General features: G+C 36.2%; 1 protein-coding gene across 6 annotated transcripts in view; it reads right to left on the bottom strand.

The window, feature by feature from the left end:
* The window catches only part of NARS2 (asparaginyl-tRNA synthetase 2, mitochondrial), a 130144-nt gene that overhangs the window by 47623 nt on the left and 59428 nt on the right, over positions 1–23093 (bottom strand). The gene's annotated exons all lie outside the window — the stretch shown is intronic.

The raw sequence follows: 23093 nt of genomic DNA, 5'->3' as shown, positions 1-23093 counted from the left end.
CATTCAATACACATCAACCAACTTAACTACAAAAACAGCTTTTTAAAAATAAAAAATAAAGTTACCAAAAAAAGGTTGTACTACAGCCATAAATTGGTAAGTGGATTACTATAAAATGGTCACTGAGTGCTTGGCCATTTATTCTTTTGGGCCCTAAAATTTAAGAGCTAATCTTCATATTTTGAAAGAATAGAGGAATTACTGTTCCTTAGCTGGGGAAGAACTTATTCAGCAGAAGATGGATCGGCAACTTTCCCTAAGGCCCCCACTCCCAACCTCCTATCACTTGTCTGTGGTCAGCTCAAAAAAATTCCATTGAACTAAAATGAACTCACAGCTTTCACCTAGCTTTTAAAACAGTCTTTGTCAAATGGTATTCCCATCTTTCAGAAGGAAATCATCTGTTTTACTACTGCTTTGAATCCACTGGCTTATCACTACTATGACACATTTGCCATTCATTATTTCCACAGAGCGGACCCCTACCTTTCAGCGTTCCCCTCTCACTCTGACCATCCAATGATACACTAGGTGGAAGGGTGTAATACGGAGCTCTCACCATTTCAACAATTCATGTCAAGATGCCTTAGGGAGGATGCATCCTTAAATCTAAAAATTATTCTCTACCATCACTGTTAAACATTTCTTAAAAAATTGTCTTTAATGTTTCCTAAATATTTGATTTAGTACTGAGTTTGAGGCCCAAACAAAATTTAATCTTAACTGTATAATGAGCTTCAAAGATCAAGAGAATCTGACTACAATCCTGGAGGGTTGGCTACTCTTCTCCAAGGAGATAACATCTTGCTCCGGGGGAAGGACATTCCAGAAAAGGGAACATCAAGCACACAGGTCTAAGGTAGGAACAAGCATGGTAATAGGAAAGTCTGGATATTTGATTCTCCTTGGAAGATTCTCTCCTCTTGAAACATTTAACACTGTATTCTCCTAGTTTTCCTATTTATTTGATGTCCATCTCTGTCTCTTACCTTCTACTCTAGCTGTTTATTAAACACTAGAGTTCCTCAATACTTAGTCACTAGAGGCTCCTCGGTTCTCACGGTATGCATTCTCCCTAAATGAGCTCACCTCAGCCAACAAATTTCAATCAATCACTTATCGGCATACAATTCACACATTTATATCTCCTGCCCACATTTCTTCTCTAAGCTCCAGAAGCATATCAGCTATTCGACTGATCTGCTGACTTGTCACAAATGCAACTCACACCTTCCCCTACCCTCATTTTGTCTTCAATCTTCTTCTAGCCTTCTTAAGTCAATCCTCTCATTAGGCTCTTTTTAGTAATACCATGTACTCCTGTTCACAGCACCTTTTAAAATTTAAAAAAAAAAAAAAAAAGAAACACATAGATGTGATCATTTGTTTAATGTCTGTCCATCTCCTTCATTTGTCTGTAGATTTCATTACCTTATCTATTTTTTGGTTCATCATATTACCCTCAGTCTTAACCCAGTGCCCAACAACATCAGACAATTACAGTTTGTCAAATAAGCAAATAACTTGTTTTCCATAAAATTTGCTGATCTCCAAACTGAATATTTGAAACAGCATTAGGTTAGGGGTGAGGATAGAGGAGTAATATGAGGAAGATGGTAAACAGAATATAAATTACTAAGCAAAAAATTCTGCTATTTTCTAAAATAGTTTTTCACAGAAGGCACTAGGAGATAACAAAATCAGTTTTTTGAAAAGTGACTGCCCATATACTAGTTTTTACTCTATAGTCAACAAGTAAATTTTTGACAAGGACTAGATCTGGTGAACTTCTCTATTTAGCAAAGATTTTATTTCTTGATGAACTGAAATATTATCACATGAAAAAATCACCCTAAGTCTTATTCTATGTAAACAGAGCAACAGCTGATTCTTTTGCTTTTGTGACAGTGGATACCAACAATTTAGAACAATTATTCCACTTCATCATTCCTGCAATGATGGGCTCTTCAGAGGACTGGCTGATTGGATAGGAGGTCTTAGAAAATAAGATTTTTGTAAAAGGCCATAATTTGCAGACAGTCCTAAATGAATATTTATCCTGTTTCAATAAGACACTAAAATCACTTTTCCAAAAAAGCTAAAGCTAAACATTGTCAACTGCATCTATTCATACCTAGATTATCCTTCTTATACTTCTCGTATTTAACAGCCCTTATAATGAGGACCACTAAAGAGAACAAAATGTGGTACGTGCACCACATGGTATTTACATATTATTGAAGTCTATAAAGATTTCTAAGGTTATCTTTCTGAGGCCTGATGCTAGAGGTAGATGAGTCATTATGGCATTGAACTATCAACAATTTCCTGGGCTTACATCCTGTACAAATGACCCTTGCTTTTTTAAGGTTATGGTAATGATTAAGAACATGTACTCTAAAAACTTAAACTGAAATCCTGGCTCCTCCACTTATGAACTAGCCAAGTTAACTTCTTTTGAGAATAAATTTTCCATGTGAAAATGGGGTTATGTAGTATACATATGTATGTATGTAGTTAATACATATGTCATGAAGTTATTATAAAGATAAAATGAAACAAAATATGTGAAAAGCTTAACCTCATATTAACTAAATGGTAAGTGTCCAACAAATGGGTAATAACTACTTTTTTGTTTGTTTCCTTTCTTTCCAAAGGTCTAAGTTCTCATTTGGTCTCAAGACCTCTTTATACTTTCAATTACTGAAGATCTCAAAGGAATTTTGTTTATGCAGGTTATGTCCACTAGTATTTACCATCAAAACTGAGAAATTTAAAAAACTGTGTTGATTTTAAAACAATGATAAACCCATATAAGTCATAAAGAACATTTTTTAATAAAAATTCATAAGAGGAGTGGTACTGTTTTACATTTTTATAAATCTCTTTCATGTCTGGCTTAATAGAAGACAGCTGGATTCTCATATCTGCTTATGCATTCAATCTGTTGTGCTATCGCATGTCACGAAGACTTTGGAAAACTTCAATGTACACTCATGAGAGAATGAGAATGAAAAAGGCAAATACTGTCTTAGTATTACTATGAAAATAATTTTAATCTCAAAGGCCTCTCCTGAAAGGATCTCAGGAGGCCTCAAGGAATCTCCACACCAAATTCTTGAGAATCACCATTTCAGGAAATGGTTCTCAATGAGGAGTATTAATTCTGGGCTTTATCTCTGGAGACCTTCACTCAGAAGGATGGTGGCAATGAGTATATTTTAAAAGTTCCAAAAGTAATTATTATGTGAACCCATGATTAAGAACCACTACTCTAAAAAATGTTTAGATTCCCTAATTGATATCCTTTTTTAGAAAGCCTCTTGACTAAAATTCTTAAATGAACGATAACATGTTTTGGTGAGGATGTAGACAAACTCCTCATACACAGCTTGTAGGAATGTAAAATTGTGCAGCTGCTATGGAGAAGTCTGGTGATCCCTCAAAAAGTTAAACATAGAATTATCATACGACCCAGCAATTCTACTTCTGAGTATATACCTCAAAGAAATGAAAATAGATGTTGAAACAAAACCTTGTACATGAATGTTCATAGCAGCATTATTCATGATAGGCAAAACTTGGAAAAACCCCAAATGTATGTTAACAGACTAATGGAAAAACAAAAGGTGACATATCCATACAATGGAGTATTATTCAGCCAGAAAGAGGAATGAAGTACTAATATACCCCACAATATGGATAAACCTTGGCATTATGCTGAAACTAAAGAAGGCAGACATGAAAAGCCCCATATTGTAAGCTTTCATTTCTGTGAAATATCCAGAACAGGCAAATATTTAGGACAGAAAGCAGAAGAGTGAGCGCCAAGGACCAGGGAGAAGGGAGAATAGAGAGTGAATGCTTCGTGGGTATGGGATTTCCCAGTGATGAAAATGTTCTGGAACTAGACAGCGGTGTTGGTTGCACAATGGCATGGATAGTAAACTTCTTGTTATGTATATTTTATCACAATAAAAAGTTCTTTTAAGTTTATTGGAACTAATTGTCCATGAGGTACTTCACACATTTTATTTTATCCTTGCTACCCAAAAAGCACTATACAACATGGTCATCCTGTTCTTGGTGGCTATTTCTGACTCCTCTTTCAGCTGCTTGCAATCTCTGAGACTGCCACTTCCGACCACTTACGGCTGCTCTTTCCCATCTTACGTTTTCCTCCACCTACAGCCCTTTCTTAGTAAGCACTGATGGTCAATCAGGATACTTTTTCATTTCATTTTAGGTTACAACCTAATGGTAACACATCCAATAAAGTTTATAGCTTTTAAGATCCCTTTTGCTCAGGCTCAGAGATTTACCAAAAATGACTTCTTTTTGGCATGTGTCTTTCCCCCCTACCTCCTTTAGCTACTCTCTGGTCTAAAGCTGTTGTGGAACACTGTGGATTCTAAAAGGATTCAGTCAGTTTACTGATTGAGTAAAAGGAAGTTTTGTTGTAAATGCTTAAATGATGTACTGCAGTGGTTCTACACCTTTAGCAGCATTAGACTCCCTGGGGCTTGTTAGAATTCAGCTTGCTGGACCCCACACTCAAGGTTTCTGCTTCAGTAGGTCTTAGGGTAGGCCTGAGAGGTCATATTTTTACAAGCTCCCAAGTGATGCTGCTGGTCCAAGGACAACACTTTGAGGACAACCGATCTGGTGGGGGGGGGGGTTCTCAATCTTGACTGTGTAGAGTAAGTTATGGTTCTTCAAAAACAATCAAGAGACCCAGTCCCACCTGCAGACCGATTAAATCTGTTTTTCTGGGGGCTTGAGTTGAAATATGATGCACCTATATTCTTTAAAAGGCTTGCCAGACATTCTTTCTTTCCCTCCAGACATTCTAATGGACAGCTAGAGTTGAGAACCGCTGATGTAGACCTTCTAATTACCAATTATAATGCAACATAAAAGGGACAAATAATTGGTACAGAGGTACCATTTGCATAAGAGCTATAGACTAAGAATGAAATAAGACATTTTTAATATTCTTGACCAACTCCAAATCAGAGCTTGTTCTATGAACACAAAAGCATAAAGAGACCATGACAGACTAGAAACAGGCAAGATGCTTTTAGAGGAACACTTGGCCTGCAGAAATAATGCAGAAAAATCTCTATTTCTCTGCATTCATTTCCCCTGTATTCTAGAAGAGGAGGAAGAGGAGGGGGAGGGAAAGGATGGGTGAGAGGAGAAAAGGAAGACACAGAATAGAGAAATACCCATTTAGGCCCTGCAGTAAGTCTTTTACGTGTGTACCAAGTGACATATACAGGGATTTCAGAGCTGCACAACAATGCACTAGGAAAACACTAGGAAAAAATACCCATCAGCAATAAAATAGATGATTTGTGGCATATTCATACAAAGGAATATCCCACAGTAGCGAAAATGAATAGATTATGCAACATGAATATAAGGTAACAATGTGGAGGCTATTAGGAATATATTAAGTGAATAAAGGAAGTCATAGAAGAATACACACAGATGATTCCATTTATACAAAATTCAAAAGCTTGTGAAACTAAAAAATGAGTTGTTTATGAACATATGTGATGACACTATGAACAAAAAATGATAAACACAAAATTGCGGCTAGTGGCTAGTTCTCATGGGGAGGGAAGGGGAAAGACTACAGAAACATTTTTGGAGGACCAGAGTGTTGAATATATCATTATTCTTTATGCTTTACTTACACATCTATTTAAAAAGTAATTTTGTGTCCATGCAATATTTAGGCACCAAAAAAGACACAGGATGGACAAACTAATGGAACACAATAAAAAGTAAAAATGACAAAATTATATTAAAACTAAAGGGCAGGCATTGGCATCAGAGCCCCAAACACCTGACCACGATGCCACTCAGTTCTTCATACTTCCTACCTTTCTCCTCTCTCTGTCCATTCAATTTAACTCAACAAACATTAACACACTCTGAGTACCTGTATTTGTCCAGCATTATTACTGTGCTAAGGGCAACAGAAACCTTAGCACCTCACAGCACGTAACACGAGTGACTTCAATGCTTTATGCTTTGGCCAGAGGTCAGTTAAATTTGCACTGCTCAATATGGTGACTACTAGCCATATATGGCTATTTAACATTTACACTACTTAAAATTAAGTAAAATTAATAAAAATTCAGTCTCTCAAACTGGCCACATTTCAAGTGCTCAACAAGCCACATACAGCAGCTAGTGGCTACTGTATTGGACAGTGAAGATACAGAACACTCCCATTGCTGCAGTGAGTCCTACTGTCTAGCACCAAAGTAGACTGCTGAATTCTCAATGAATACAGAAGATAAACAACTGAGAAAAACATGTGCTCAGGCAATGGGACATGAGGGCAGGGATCAAAGGAGGCCAGAGTTGCTGGGGCCTACTCAGACATGTTTTACTCTACCCACAGCTATTGACCTGTCATGTCAGGTCCCTGTGGCTCTCCTCCCCTGTCTCATATCTGTTGCTTTATAAAAATAATGCCCTGCTTTGTGTTTGGAGCCATAGTTTCCCTCTTCTGATAAAATGGCTGTCTTTCTGGAAGGCACTGATACACAACCTAAGAATTATTCAGTAATCCATATTTCTAGCTTTTATTTAACTTTCCATCTATGTGCATACCTAACTCTGAGAAGCCGGTTTTGACAGGCTATTAAATCATCCCATGGCCAACTATAAGCCATTGCATTTATCATCTTCAAAAGATGAGGATGAACCTACTATTCTCCAATGATAGTGGTTTCCTGAGAAGGAACAGTCAAAACAGATACATGATACAATGAATAGTTCTTCCATCTTTTGATTTGCTTTCACTTATAAATACGTCACTAAATGCCAAAAAGAAACAATGAGTGCTGAATAATACTAAAAACAAATACTTTTAATTATATGGATTATGGTATAATCTACACAAAAGGTAGGGAGACTTTGGATTGAACAATTTGAGCAGGTATCTTCAAATTCTCCTGTCATACTCAATGCTCAATAGCTATATATGAAATACCAGTATTATATCAAACACATATTTTGGCTACAATGGGCATGCTTGTAAATTTTGAGATAATTCTTTATACAGTAGTCCCCAAAGCACGGTCTTCCCAGACTTCAAATGTTCTCACTGAATCTTGCACTATACTGCTGTGAAGTAGAATCAGGAGGAAAGCACAGAATAATTACCCAGTTGAAGAAACTAAGTAAAAGTCACTAAAAGATGTTACAGAAACAAAAACATTTAGGTTTTTATCTTTATCTTCCAACCTCCATCATGATCCACACACTAAATTTGCCTCTTAAATGTGAAATATGGCTGGCTCAGGTTTTGCATATTCTCCAAATTGTAGAGATTTATGTGACACATGTATATTTATCTGTCCTATGCACCTGTTTCAAGTGGCAAAACATGGGTTTTACTTTTTCAGTGCAGGGGTATACAATAGGAGATAAAGTGGGAACTGACATCATACGATTATCAACTAACAAATGTGAGTGAGCTTATTTGTTACCAATTTCTACTGGTGAGAGAGAAGCAAAAAACCATGGCTGGCTGAGTGTCTTATTACCAATTTCTTTTCGAGAAGCAAAAATGAAATTTCCTTTTATTTTATAAAAAAGGAAGCAAATCTGTCTTACTAAAGCAAAATACATACAAGTGGTTTCTGCAATTCATGTACATAGTTTATAGGTGATTTAAAATAATTTTTAATAACACCAAAGTTTCTAAATTCATACAAAAAGAAATTCATACCAACAATATGGGACGGTAAAACGAAATTCTATTAAATGAAATAATGTTACATTAAAATATCTAAACAGATCCAATATATTATTCCAGGTGTGTTAATGTATTTTTTGATGGAAAAAAATTTTTTTTAAGTAGAAAGATTGGTGAAAAAAGTCAAAAGTACAGAAGTAATTCAAGCCTACAGGTCATAGCAACCAACCAAGAAGAAATAGATATAGCAGCCTAGGACCTAACTATCTTACAACAATCATTATCTACTATGAAGTCATATTCATTTATTTCTTCATTAAACAAACATTAGGGTACTAACCACTATAAAAAAGAAATAAATCAGGCATGGCCTTTGCCCTCAAGGCTTATATAGACTAGGAGGGGAAATCACAGACCTAAATGTACAAGCTACAATGACAAAATTCCTAAGGAAAAAAATAGAAGAAAATCCTTGTAACCTTTTGAGTAAGATATAAAAATCATGAATCAAATAAGAAAAAAGTGAGTAAGTATGTATCAACAAAATAAAAAAAAAAACTTTAGTCTTCAAAAGGTACTGTAAAAAGATGGAAATAGCAAGACACACTGGGAGAAAGTATGTACAATACATACATATGATAAAGGACTAGTATCTAAAGCATATGAATAACTCTTATAACTAAATAATAAAAAGACAAAGAACCTAACAAAAATGTGGAAAGGAACTGAAAACACAGTTAACAAAAGAAGATACATAAATGGCCAATAAGCACATGAGAAAAAAAATTCCAACAATATTAGTCATCACAGAAATGCAAATTAAAACTGTAATGAGACATATACTTAGAAGGACTAAAAAAATACGGACAACATCAATTTTTGTCAAACACGTGGATCAAATAGAACTCTCATCTTTTGTTGGTGGGCATATAAAATAATACAAGTACTTCGCAAAACTGTTGGGCAGTTTCTTATAAAATTAATCACACATTTACCATACAATCCAGCAATTCCTAGGTATTTACCCAGAGGAAATGAAAACATGTGCACACATAGACTTGTGCATAAGTTTTTATACAGTTTCATTATAATATCCCCAAACTGGAAACTAATGTCCATCAAAAGGTAAGTGAATTAACAAATTGTATATTCATGCAATGGAATAACATTTAGCAATAAAAAGGAACAAACTACTGGATGAATCTCAAAAGCATTATGTTGAGTGAAAGAAGTCAAATACAAAAAAGTAAATACTGTATAATACTATTTATATAAACCTAAACAAATTATATAAATACTATTTATATGAAATTCTAGAAAAGAAAAATTCAATAAATTTTTTTCAATGTTTCTTTATTTTTGAGAGACAGAGAGAGACAGTACATGAGTGGGAGAGGGGCAAAGAGTGAGGGAGACAAAGGATCTGAAGCAGGTTCGAGGATTCGAGCTGTTAGCACAGAGCTCGATGCAGGGCTCAAACTCACAAGCCGGGAGATCATGACCTGAGCCGCAGTCGGATGCTTAACCAACTGAGCCACCCAGGAGTCCTATAGAAAAGGAAAATTCTAGTCTGTGACAACAGAAAGTTGATCAATGGTTGCTTAGGGCCTGGGGCCAGAGAGGGAGACTGCCTGCAAAGGGAAACAGGGGACTTTTATTTTGGTGATAGAAATATTTATTTTTATTACAGTAGAGGTTACAATATAAGGCTTTATTAATTTGTCAAAATTTATTGAACTGTACATTTACAATGGGTGGTTTTCTCATATATAAAGTATATTCAATAAAGTTGATTGAGAAACAACAATAACAAAAAGCGCTTATTCATGCATTGGCTTAATTACTCAATTGGCCTGTTACTTAAGTTCTAGTCACTACACTATAAAAGGTGAAGTGTCAGGCTCCTGGAACCATAGAAGGGGCATAGCAATCATCTACTTCAAAGAACAAGAGAATCCAGAACTCAGTGATGTCTCATTGTCAACATAGCTGACCACAGCTCTTACGGTAGATTATGACCTGATCTGCTCTCAGAGTTTATTTCTGATTTGGTCTTCAAATTCTGAAAGGTATCTTATTTTTGTGTCCTAATCCCTTCCTTCATTCCAAGGTACTGGTATAGTTTAACCTTCTGACCTGTCTTGTCTTGTGAGTTTTGAATTCTGGCAGACTCACTATTTGTCTCAGTCTTCTGCTTTGCATAAACGCCAGCGCTGTTACTCTTATGAAACTGGCTGCCTGCTATTTTTCCTGGTTACAACACCTTGGCTTCTTTCTTTATAATCACCCTGGGTTCTACAGGTCCCAGATGTCATAACGACCATCATCACAGCACTTACCATTTCAGCATCAAACTGTGATAAACACTGGGCTGCACACAGTATCTAATTCTCACAATAGCTCTGCAAGGTGGCCATTACTATTCATCCTTATAGTTAGGAAGTGGAGCCTCAGATAAACTTACAAAACTAGTATGTATAAAAGGAGAATGCTAATTTGGGGCACGTGGGTGGCTCAGTTGGTTAAGCCATCTGACTTCAGTTCAGGCCATGATCTCACGGTTCGTGGGTTTGAGCCCCACATCAGGCTCTGTGCTAACAGCTCAGAGCCTGGAGCCTACTTCTGTGTCTCCTTCTCTCTCTGCCCCTCCCCTGTCTCTCTCTCTCAAAAATAAATAAACATTTAAAAAAAGAAAAATGTGTTTTTTTTGTTTTTCGTTTTTTTTTTTTTTTTAAGGAGAATTCTAATTTAAGTTTGACTATATGACAATTTGCTTGGACAAATTCAGCACTTTCTGGTAGGGATAACATTATCTCAGTAGCGACTTCACTCTGTAATAGCACTGGCAACCTCTATATGTCAATTGACAAGTCTGTCCCATATTTTTAACATTCTCCTTGGTGTCCAACACAGTTACATACCATCTGGGTAAACACTAAAATTATTACCGAATAAATGAGTACCCAGAGTTATTTTTAGGTAGAAGAAAACAAGCTAGGGGGGAAAAAAAGACAAACAACACAAATTTTCTCTGTTCCCAACCCAACCTAAATTCTACAAACATGTAATAAACAGATTTTTTTTCCCCCTTCTCCTAAAAAAGTAATTAAACCCACCAGAGCAAAACAGAATTTGGACAAGATTACACAGTAATTGTAGACAATAATAATATCAGTTTTGTTCTTTATAGCTCCAATTACCGTCCATAATGCTTAAATTACTACAGATTAATTGATACCTCATTATAGTAACCTGTTAGACAATGCTAACAGGCATTGCATTTTATGCAAAATGAGTTCTGTTTGTATCATTCCTCAAAGGACTGACTGGTAATTTTTTTTAACTCACAGCAAACGTGCTTATTTCAAAGGCATTCAATCCTTTAGATATTTTGCTCAGCCAGACCTGAGATAAAAGAAGAATGGGGCTGATTCTCTGATACACCTGAAGTGGAGAAAAGGAAAATTAGTAACAGCCTTCACAAAGGAATGCAATACTAGAAATAGGTAGAGAAGCCCATGTTTAGACTTGCAAGGTGGTATGCTGATACTGCAGAGTTAATAATGCGTTAGACAAAGGCACTAACTCATCACACAAATAATGCAGAGCCTAACGAGAAATGAAAGTAAATCATTACCACTCAAGCTAATAAAAATGAAGTTCAAATAGTAAATTGAGCACAGATATTTATAGGAGTCCCCCTTCTACTTGCTAGATGGGGTAATGCCCGATTCATGAATCATTTCATAAAGACAATTAGATCTTAAAAAAAAAAAAAAACCCACAGATATTTACATTCACTCCTTCCTGAGACAATCTTAAAATAATAATAAGTTAAAAGGAAGAAAGGGGAAGAGGGTCTTCAGGGGACAAGAGACTTCAACCAATCTTTGGTTGAAGAAAACAGTTGTTGAGTGATGACCAACATGTCAAAGTCTGGAAACCATTACCTAGAATAGAGAGTTAAGTATGCTGCAGAAGACAGGAGGTGAACTGCACACAGAACCTTGGTGAGGCTGGAGATGGGGGAAATGGAGATTCACTGATTGAGTTTACATACGGAACTGTCAGCCCTCTCACACTTCCCACAGAATGGCTGGAAGCCAGATGTCGCCATCAACCAGGGAAGAGTCTTTCTCCAGGGCAGTAGTCCTCAGCATCATTCTCACCTGATAGGTTTGTCATGACACAGATTGCTGGGCCCCACTCCCACTGTTTCTAATCCAGTAGTGGTTGCCAGGGGCTGGGGAGAAGAGGAATGGGTGGTGCCTACTAATGGATAAGTAATGAAGTGATAAAAAATATAAAATTAGATAGTGGTAATGGTTATGAAAGAGGACCCAGCTGTGCTTTAAACTGCCTCTATTTTGACTTCAGACTATACTTTCTAACTGAAGTTCTTTCCAGCTTATCTTTTCACTCAGGCAAAAGACCCAATGGGCAAAGCATCCCGTGATGGGAACCAAAACTACCCCCTTGAGCACTGACTGCCCTGACTTCGGCAAGCCCCCACATGACTGACTCCAAGACAGTGACCGACCTGATCTTTACCGCCCACCTGCACACACTCACCAATCTTTGTCCCACATCTTCCTTTTATGAACCTGCCAGTATTTTCAGCACATTGGAGACAGCCTTTGGGATATTAGTCTGCTATTTTCCCAGCATGGTCCTCACTGATATAAATTCCTGTCTTGTTTCACCACCACCTGTCTTTCCGCCTTTGGATTTTGCCAGCAGCAAAGGGCTCAACCTGGTCTGTTTGGGACCTCCAAAGCCATGTGCTCCTGCACCCCTGGGCCCTAATTACAGTTGCACAATTTTGCAAATATAGTAAAAACTACTGAATTATAAATTTTAAAGGGTGAATTTTATGGTAAGTTAGTTATATCTCAATAAAGTTTTTCTTTAAAAAATCATTTTACTCATCTGTACACAGGGCTCTAACCAAAGCCCAACAAATAGATTGGAAAAAATTTTAAATCATGTCTCCCTTTTGTCTTTCCTATGCTAAACTTAAGTTTTTCTTTAAAAAATCATTTTACTCATCTGTACACAGGGCTCTAACCAAAGCCCAACAAATAGATTGGAAAAAATTTTAAATCATGTCTCCCTTTTGTCTTTCCTATGCTAAACTTATTCAGATTCTTCAACCATTTCTTTAGACCATGATGTCTACATCCCTCTCATCCTGGCTGTTGCCCTAAAGTCAGATAGGATACGAAGTCACAACCTTTTCATACAAAGTTTAATAAAAGATTATAAGTATTTGGAAGCAGATAAGGGAACAGGGCAGAAAAGCTAGACAGTTTACTAGCTTTTCATGATTTGGCTAAATATAATTCATTCAAGGATAGTGTATTACACAAGACATTAAAGAACCAAAAGACATTCCACAACCAAATACAGATAACATGTACTGGGGTAACTAAAAGTCTGTATACCAAAAATGCTCTAAAGTTGTATTAACTAGATTCCTGTTGTTCCAAGAACAGAAAAGCAATAGAATCCAAACTAAATATAACAGCCAGGGGTCATTAAATATAAATGATATTTTAAAATGCACTCTCATGTAATCATTCCACTGATAAGGTTACTTCTAAATTCAATTCGACCTAGACAAGGTTGAAATTCCCTTGCCATATGCTGTTCTTGCCTCAGGACAGTCTTTTGTATATATAACAGTTACCATGCTGTGAGTTTTTTACTTAATGCCTATCATGCTCATTCGATTGTACAGGGTCATGAAGGTTGGGATCCTATCTGTTGTGTTCATCTCTGTATCCCAGCACCTAACCTAGTGTTTGGTACACAACTGACTCTCAACAAATATTCAGTCAAGCTGAGATTGATTTTTGAACTCTGAATCAGGCAAATGATAGCAAAAGAAATTATGAAGACAAAGAGGAACATGATAGTTTGAGGAGTTTGTGGGCTAATTGGGAGATAAGCATATAAACAGGTAATTACAAGTTTTTTATAAATAGGATTGATAGAAATCCTTTCCAACAGGTATTAAAGTCTTGATTCTGTATTAATGTTACAAAATTAAACAGTCCCTAAATCCAAAAGCTCAGAGTCTAATCAACAGAGAAAAAAAATCAGTGATTCCAGTGTTATAAAACAGAATAAAGCAACATGGATGTACAAAAGAAGCACACTTAAGCAAGTAAGATGTGGGGGTGGGAGTGGGGATCCTGGGAGAGACTTTTTTTTAAGTTAAAAAAAATTTTTTATTATCTACTTATTTTTGAGAGAGAGCGCAAGCGGGGAGGTACAGAGAGACAGGGAGACACAGAATTCGAAGCAGGCTCCAGGCTCCAACCTGTCAGCATAGAGCCCGTCACGAGGCTTGAACCCACAAACCATGAGATTATGACCTGAGCCGAAGTCGGATCCTTAACTCACTAAGCCACCCAGGCGTCCCTGGGAGAGATCATTTTTAAGCTGAGTTTAGATGGGATAGGCAGGGGTTAGCTAGACAAAGGCCTGAGGACATTCCAGGCAGAATAACAACAAAGGCACAGAAACACCTGTATATTAAACAGGATGTGATTAGACAGTTATAAGCAGTTTAGGATAGCTGAAGCAAAACGAAGTAGATGCAAATGACTGAAAAGATGCAATGGGTGTTGAAAAAGAAAAGTTGGGGATGATATTAACACAGCTACTGGAAAGATTAACACAAACTGGAAAGAAGGTAGTACCATTTCCTGGCATCGGGAATTCAGAAGGAAAAAACAGACTGAGGGAATAAGATGATGGATTTAGTTTTGAACATGTTGAGATGGTTAAACAATAGCCAACTGGAGAAGACAACTGGCATTTCACAGGTGGGAACCGAGCAGAGATTTCACATTGGAGATATGAATTTCACAACACCATTCTTTGACCATTGCCTCATAATTGTGCAGATTTTAACCCTACCTAGCACTTCCATACCAATGACTCTTCATTGAGACCTCCAATTCTTTAAATCCACCACTTTTTCCATCATCACCCACCACCCCTACTTCCTCACTCCTTCTTGATCATGACCTTCCATACGTATCTACTTCCATCAATCTCATTTGGCAATACCCAACCCCTGGTTAACCCAAATATTCACAATCTCTGTACTGCACCCAGACAAACTAAATATTCCTACTAAAAATGAAAAGCCTCTACACTTACTGCTCAATTAGCCTGAAATGCTCATCCGCTAGCTATACTGTACAAATGAAGAAATTGGTAAGGAGATAATGAATTTCCTGAGTCTTTTATACAAATAGTCTGTGAATTCATATTTCTACCAAAAGTTATTTTTTTTCCTTTTTAAAGTTTATTTATTTATTTTTGAGAGAGAGAGAGAGAGAGAGAGAGAATGCAAGCAGGGGAGAAGGACAGAGAGAGAGAGAGAGGTGGGGGGGGGACTCCCAAGCAGGCTCTGCACTGTCAGACCCTGACATGGCACCTGATCTCACAAATAGTGAGATCATGACCTAAGCCAAAATTAAGAGTCGGACACTTAACTGACTGAGCCATCCAGGCGCCCCCAAATAGTTAATTTTTAACATACATAATACACTAAAAAGAAATCTCTTTGCTTTAAGGTCCCATTATCATATCAAGAGAACACCATAAAGAACCACCATTATTCATTATTCCTATTTCATTATTCATGAAATTAGGTAATTAAAGATCTCAAAGTTTCATGGTGATATCTTTTCCATGGAATAGAGTAAAAGAAGTGATTAATATATATTTAACTCTGGTGTGGGCTTGATTTTATAGCAGAAACTATACAGACAAATTTGGAAGAATGAGAATTCAATTTACCAATACTTACTAAATATCTACTAATTTTAGTAGACATAAATATTTAGGATGTTTATAATCTGAGGTAGACATGAAAAGAACTAAAAACTGGCTAAATGTTAAGAGGAACTTTTTTCCTTTAGGACATGAGATAGGTGAGTACTGTAAGAAAAAAGAGAAAAATAATATTTGAGAAAAGCAGGGAAGGACTCAAGGAGAAAGTCTGCTTTCAGTTGAGCTGTGGAGAAATGAGATATGGAAAAAAAGCAGTCTACTGCTACAGGGAGGGGCATTAGAAACAGGCACGTGCAAAAACATATAGAATGAATAAAATAACTATAATCAAAAAACTCTTGAAAATCAAAGAAGTATAAATTAACAAAGTTCAGATAATCATCTAAGCATCAAGTGGATGAGGAATGAGAAAGTTCTATGGGATGGGAAGACAGTTTCACACTCAATTATAAAGGATACCTCTGTAACTCAGGTTCACATGTTGACATCCTTACCACAGCCACTTAACAGGATGAGTACATCCTGAGTATGAATGTTTCATGGCTTGTGAGCTCAGCATGTGAACTGATGAGATGACCCACGGGAGTGAGTTTAAGATTGCTCATACCAATCACAAAGCAAACAATCAAACTAGAAGAAAATCAACTTGAAGTGTAAGCTGATTCCTCCTTGTCCCCACAATGGAAACAGCTGATTTTTTTCTCATTAAAAAAGTAATAAATACTAGTTTTTTGGATCTGAATAAAAGACAAACTTAAAGAAGAAAATAAAAATTAGCAGAGATGGCCACTGCTTATTAGTTGAACACTGATGTATATCTTTCCTGCATACACATGCATACACATTATAAAAACCTGGAATCACATTCTACTTTCTGTTTCATAACCATTTTCCCCCTTTTAACAACATGGTGTAAAGCTTTATCATCAGTTTTAAAAGCTGTACAGTAATCCATTGTTTGGATGATTCATAATTAATTTTACCCTCAGTTCATTGCCAAGGTCCATTATATCTAGTTTTAATTTTTAAGTTTCTTTGTTGAGCAATGTGTTGTTATTTTGAAAGAGAAAGTTTTTTTTAAATTTTTTTTAAAATGTTTATTTTTGAGAGAGAGAGAGAGACAGAGTTCGAGCCGGGGAGGGGCAGAGAGAGAGGGAGACACAGAATTTGAAGCAGGCTCTAGGCTCAGAGCCCGACACGGGGCTCGAACCCACGAACTGTGAGATCATGACCTGAGCCGAAGTCGGACGCTTAACCGACTGAGCCGCCCAGGCGCCCCGAAAGAGGAAGAACTTTTAAAGAAAATTTTAATTCCAGTAGAGTTAACATACAATGTTATATTAGTTTCAGGTGTACAATATCGTGATTCAACAGTTCCATCCATTACTCAGTGCTCATCAAGATAAGTGTACTCTTAATCCCCATCCCCTATTTCACCCACCCTCCCATCCACCACCCCTCTGGTAACCATCAGTTTGTTCTCTACAGCTAGGAGTCTGTTGTTGAGCCGTTTTAACTATTTCTTAAATTAGCACTTCATGATTTATACTTTCTTGAAAGTTATATTAGTTTCCTAAGGTGGTCATAACAAATTACCACAAACTGCTGGGCGTAAAAGCATACACGTTTATTCTCTCACAGTTATAAATGCTAGAAATCTGAAATCGAAGTGTTGGCAGAGCCATGCTCCTTGTAAGGTTCTAAGGAGGAACTTTCCTAGTTTCTGGTGCCTCTCAGCAATCTTTAGTATGCATTCCTCAGCATCACTCCTATCTCTGCTTCTGTCTTCACATGGTCTTCTTCCCTCCATGACTATCTCCTCCATGTCTCTGAATCCAAACACCCTTATTTCTTTTGAAAGATAAGAGTCAGTGACTTTAGGCCCACCCTAATCCACTATTTTAATTTGATTCTATCTGCAAAGATCTTTTTTCCAAATCAGGCTGTATTCAAGGGATTTCTCTTTGGGGTACATTAATTCAAGCCACTACAGATGTCATCCAAAAGACAGAGAAATTTGTACTACTTTGTTCAAATAGAATAAAACTAACTGAATCCTTTCATGAATCTAAGATGCATATAGGGTTTAGTGATCTTATTTTCCCTATATATTTAAAACATTTTGCTATTTCATCATCCTACAAATTATTTCATCATTACTCATCAATTACTCCTAGTTAGGTTAAAAAAGAGTAGAATATTGAAAATAGAAGAATGGTGGGTGCCTATGACAGACACATAGTGGATAAGAGGAAGATACAGAATGAGATAAATCAGCACCATTATATCATCCTCAGTTTTCTTACTGCAGTACACACAGAATTGTGTCATCTGTAAGAAAAGCCTGGAGACAGTATTGTTAAAGTCTTTTTGTAGTTTTCAGAGAACACAGTTGAGAATTGAGATCTTTTATTCTTCACTCACAATGACAAAGAGAAGAAAAATGATAAAGATGCTTCATAAATATTAGGCAAGCCAGGAAATGAATGCAAAGAGACAGATAGTAACAAGCTAGTCTCTAGTAATAATGGTAAAATTGGTTGTATATAAGTGAAATCTCAGACAATGAGCCTACACAGATAACGATATCCTAAATGAATTTTCTCAAACCCAAGAACTGATAAGGGAACAATACATTTTTAAGGGCAAAAAGGAAACATGATATTTTTATCCAATTAGTTATTCTACAGTTACGACTTCATCATGCAATGATATGCAACAAGAACTTGGATCATACCATTCTGCTGAAAGGGTATGCAACAATATTGTTTCATCATTTGTGCGTAAGAATTTACTTGATATGGTTAATAAATGAACAAAGGCTGAAGGCAAGGATGTATACAAGGGTGTTTGGAGGAAATAATATCATGTAGAAATAAAAGAAGTTAAGTGACTTGATAATTGGTGTTCACGAATCTAAAAATAAAAATATTTTGCAATTATGGATCAAAATAGATGGCCACACTTTCTTCAACAAGATTATGAGCTATCCTGTTTTCAAAAGTATTACTTTTTGATGATGAGAGTGCAAGAACCAGAAGTAATAATAAGCTAGACATTATTAAAGAAGTATTTGAAATCGAGAATCTGTATTAAGTATAGATATATTTCTGGTTCATGCCATGGCAGTCAATAAATAGCTACATTCAAAGTGCTGTGTCTAGATGGGGTATTTTTAAAACCCAGAAAAGTGGGAATAAAAATTGAGGTTTGCTACCATCATCAAGACAATGAAAAACAACCCCAAGAATCAGAAAAAAAAAAATTTGTAAATCATATATCTGATAAGGGACTTATATCCAGAGTATATAAAGAACTCTCACAACTAAATAATAAAAGACAACCAAACCAAATAAAAAAAAAAAAAAAGAACCAAAGACTTAAATAGACATTCTTCCACAGAAGATATCCAAATGGCCAACAGGTACACTCACCATCAGTAGTCATTAAGGAAATGAAAATCAAAACCATAATAATATGCCATTTTGGCACAATAAAAAAGACATACAGTACGAGTTGACAAGAATGTAATGCAGGCACTGTGGAAAACAGCCTAGCAGTTCCTCACAGTTCCTACCATGTGACACACAGGTTCCATTTCTAAGTATCTATCAAGAGAAATGGTCACACAAATATTTGCACTCAAATATTCACTATTCGCTATCACTATGTTCGCTCTTACTAATAATAGCCAAAAAGTAGAAATAACCCAAATGCCCATTATTACCTGCTGAATGTATAAACAACTATAGTATACTCATATATGTTATTTGGCAATAAAATCAAATGAAATACTACTACATGCTGCAATGTGTACAGACATTGAAAATATTATGCAAAGTGGAACAAAATATGATATACTATGTATTTCATTTGTATGAAATATCCAGAATGGGCAAATGCACAGACACATAAAGTAGACAAGTGGTTGCACGGAGTGGGAGGGAGGATAGAGGGTAAGTGCTAATGGAAAAAGTTTCTTTTTGGATGACAAAAATATTCTTAAATTAGATTATGGTGATATTTGAACTGTGAAAATACACTAAAACCCATTGAATTGTATCCTTTAAAATGATAAATTTTATGGTAAGTAAGTTATCTCTCAATAAATCAGTCTGTAAAAATTTGGGTTTGCTATGTTTAAATTCTTATTAAAATTCTAATAAAGTTGATTTTCACTATTTCTTTATTTTTGCTTCTGAAAATTATTCAGAAGATGGCTTAAAAATATTTATTAAAAATAAGGTGAATTATCCCCAGATGGTAAAAGGTGATGACTATTTTCTTGGTACAGTGAGGGTTAATCAAGCTTCGTAAATGGATATTTAGATTATTAGTAATTTTCCCTAGAGTAAATAAAGTTGCTTTCAACATTTTTGTTTATACATCTTTACAAAGTTGTAAGATCATTCTCTTAAGAAAAATTCCTAGACATGAAATCCTTGGTAAAAGGTATTTCTATAGAGAGGCTCTACCAATTTATATTTCCAACAGCAATGTTCAAGAGGAAAACAGGTTTTATCCTGAAATATGCTTGCCTTCATAGCTTACTAAAAAAATACATAATAAGGAAAAAACACCTGTTAACAAAACACCAAAAGCAAAAAGCAAAAGCAAAACAAAACCAACAAAGAAAGAAAAACAATAATAATCAGGGGTGCCTGGCTCAGATCATGATCTTGTGGTCTGTGAGTTCAAGCCCCACATCCAGCTCTGTGCTCACAGCTCAGAGCCTCTAGCCTGCTTCAGATTCTGTGTCTCCCTCTCTCTGCCCCTCCCCTGCTCACACATTCTCTCTCTCTCTCAAGAACATTAAAAAATAAAATAAAAATAAAAATAAAATAAAATAAATAAAATAAAATAAAATAACAATAATAATCAAAAGCTGTTTCAAATACATGAGGTTGAATATTTTCCTTATTCTGGCTTTAACTGACAAGAAATGTAAATTTTTATTACATGACATTTCTGAACATAGGTTTTGCAATTTAGTATTCCTAATTTTCTCAGAATAAATATGTCATGTATAAGTTATATTTAGAGGCAGAATATGATAAAAACACTTAGCTTTCTCTTATTTAAAAAATGTATTTATAGCTGTGTCTACTGAGGGTGTAGAAGCAATAATCCCCCTAGAGCAGCAAGATACCCAGTGACTGAGTCTTGGTTTCTAAAATAACACTTTCCAGTAAAAGGAACCAAGTCTCTGAAGAAATGGCTGATTCTGTGTCTGGGTAGGGAAAATTAAAAACCTAGGATAAATGCCAAAACTTGGGAGCAACCAAGGTATCCCTCGGCAGGTGAATGGATAAACTATGGTCCATCCAGATAACAGAATATTATTCAGCACTAAAAAGAAATGAGCTACCAAGCCCTGGAGAAACCTTGAATGTATACGACACTAAGTGAAAGAAACCAATCTTAAAAGGCTACTTACTCTACGATTCCAACTATAGGACATTCTGAAAAAGGCAAAACTCTGGAGGCAGTAAAAAGAACAGTGGTTGCCAGGGATTAAGAGGGAGGGAGTGATAAATAGGAAGAGCACATTTAGGTCTTTGATCCATTTTGAGTTTATTTTTTGTGAATGGTGTAAGAAAGTGGTCTTGTTTCATTCTTCTGCATGTTGCTGTCCAGTTCTCTCAGCACCATTTGCTAAAGAGACTGTCTTTTTTCCATTGGATACTCCTTCCTGCTTTGTGAACGATTAGTTGGCCATACATTTGTAGGTCCAATTCTGGGTTCTCTATTCTATTCCACTGGTCTATGTGTCTGTTTTTGTGCTAATACCATACTGTCTTGATGATTACAGCTTTGTAGCAGAGGCTGAAGTCTGGGATTGTGATGCCTCCCGCTTTGGTTTTCTTTTTCAGTATTAAAAATAGAACTACCCTACGAACCAGCAATAGCACTACTAGGAATTTACCCAAAGGATACGGGAGTGCTGATGTACAGGGGCACATGCCACAATGTTTATAGCAGCGCTTTCAACAATAGCCAAATTATGGAAACAGCCTAAATATCTATCAACTGATGAATGGATAAAGAAGATGTGGTTTATATCTACAGTGGAATACTACTTGGCAAAAATGAGAAAGAATGAAATCATGCCATTTGCAGCAACTGGAAGGTATTATGTTAAGTGAAATAAGTCAGTCAGAGAAAGACAGATATCATATGTGTTCACTCATATGTGGAACTTGAGAAACTTGACAGAAGACCATGGGGGAAGGGAAGGAGAAAAAAAATAGTTACAAACAGAGAGGGAGGGAGGCAAACCATAAGAGACTCTTAAATAGAGAACAAACCGAGGGCAAATGAGGGGTTGGGGGAGAGGGGAAAATGGGTGATGGGCATTGAGGAGGGCACTTGTTGGGATGGGCACTGGGTGTTGTATGTAAGCAATGAACCATAGGAATCTACCTCCAAGCCCCCCAAAGCCCCCCCAAAACACTGTACACACTGTATGTTAGTCAATTTGACAATAAATTATATTTTTAAAAAATCTAAAAAAATAAAATCACCTTTTTGCACCAAAAAAAAAGGGAGGGGGAAGAGCACAGAGGACTTTTAGGATAGTGAAACTATTCTAAATGATACTATAATGGCAGATACATGCCATGATTACACATTTGTCCAAAACAATAGAATGTACACCACCAAAAGTGAATCCTAATGTAAACTACAAACTTAAGAGTATTAATAATGTGTCAGTGTAGATTCACTGATCTAAACAAACAAACAAACAAACAAACAAACAAATAAATAAATAAGGGGTATCTTATAGTACCAGAGGATAAGGAAGTACTCAAAAAACAAAATGATAGGGCATGTCAAAAGGATATGAGAGTTGATATGAATGAGTTGCCAACAGCTAAAACTACAAAAGTTTGAACAACAAAATATGTAACAGAACTAGAGTATAACCCAACCTATAAAATAAATACATGAGTCCCTCCTGATATAAGTGAGTACAAAAATCACTAAGAGGGAAGTGGTAACAAATGTTCCATACAGAAGAATTCCAAATACCCTACCTTCTAGGAGGTGATGCTTAATTCCATCTCCCACCTCCCTAGAGTGAGGGTGGGCTAGACCTGGTGACTTACTTCCAAAGAACAAAGAAAGGGAAAAATAGTATATTTTCAGTGGAGAAACCCAACAGACACTATTTTAGCCAAGTAATAAAGGTTAATAATATTAATATTAATAAAGGTTAACATGGATGTCACATACCCCCTGATATCAGATCACTTCACCTCTATAGTACTCTTTCCAAAAACCCATATAACCCCAGTTTAAATATGAGAAAAACATCACACAAATCCAGACTGGGATACATTCTACAAGTCATGAAAAAGAAAGACTGAGGAATTGATACAGACTAGAAGAGACTGGGGAGGCATGACAAACTGGATCCTGGAAGAAGAAGGCACTGCTGGAAAACATGAAATCCAAATAAAGTCTGGAGTGCAGTTAATAGTAATGTATTAACATTGGGTTCTTAGTTTTGTCGGCTGTATCATGGCAATGTACAATAGTAAGAATGGGGGAAACTGGG

The sequence above is a fragment of the Panthera leo genome, chromosome D1 (assembly GCF_018350215.1).
Source record: "Panthera leo isolate Ple1 chromosome D1, P.leo_Ple1_pat1.1, whole genome shotgun sequence".
Lineage (NCBI taxonomy): Eukaryota > Metazoa > Chordata > Mammalia > Carnivora > Felidae > Panthera > Panthera leo.
Note: the sequence above shows the minus strand (reverse complement) of the source record. Positions and strands in the feature narration are given on the sequence as shown.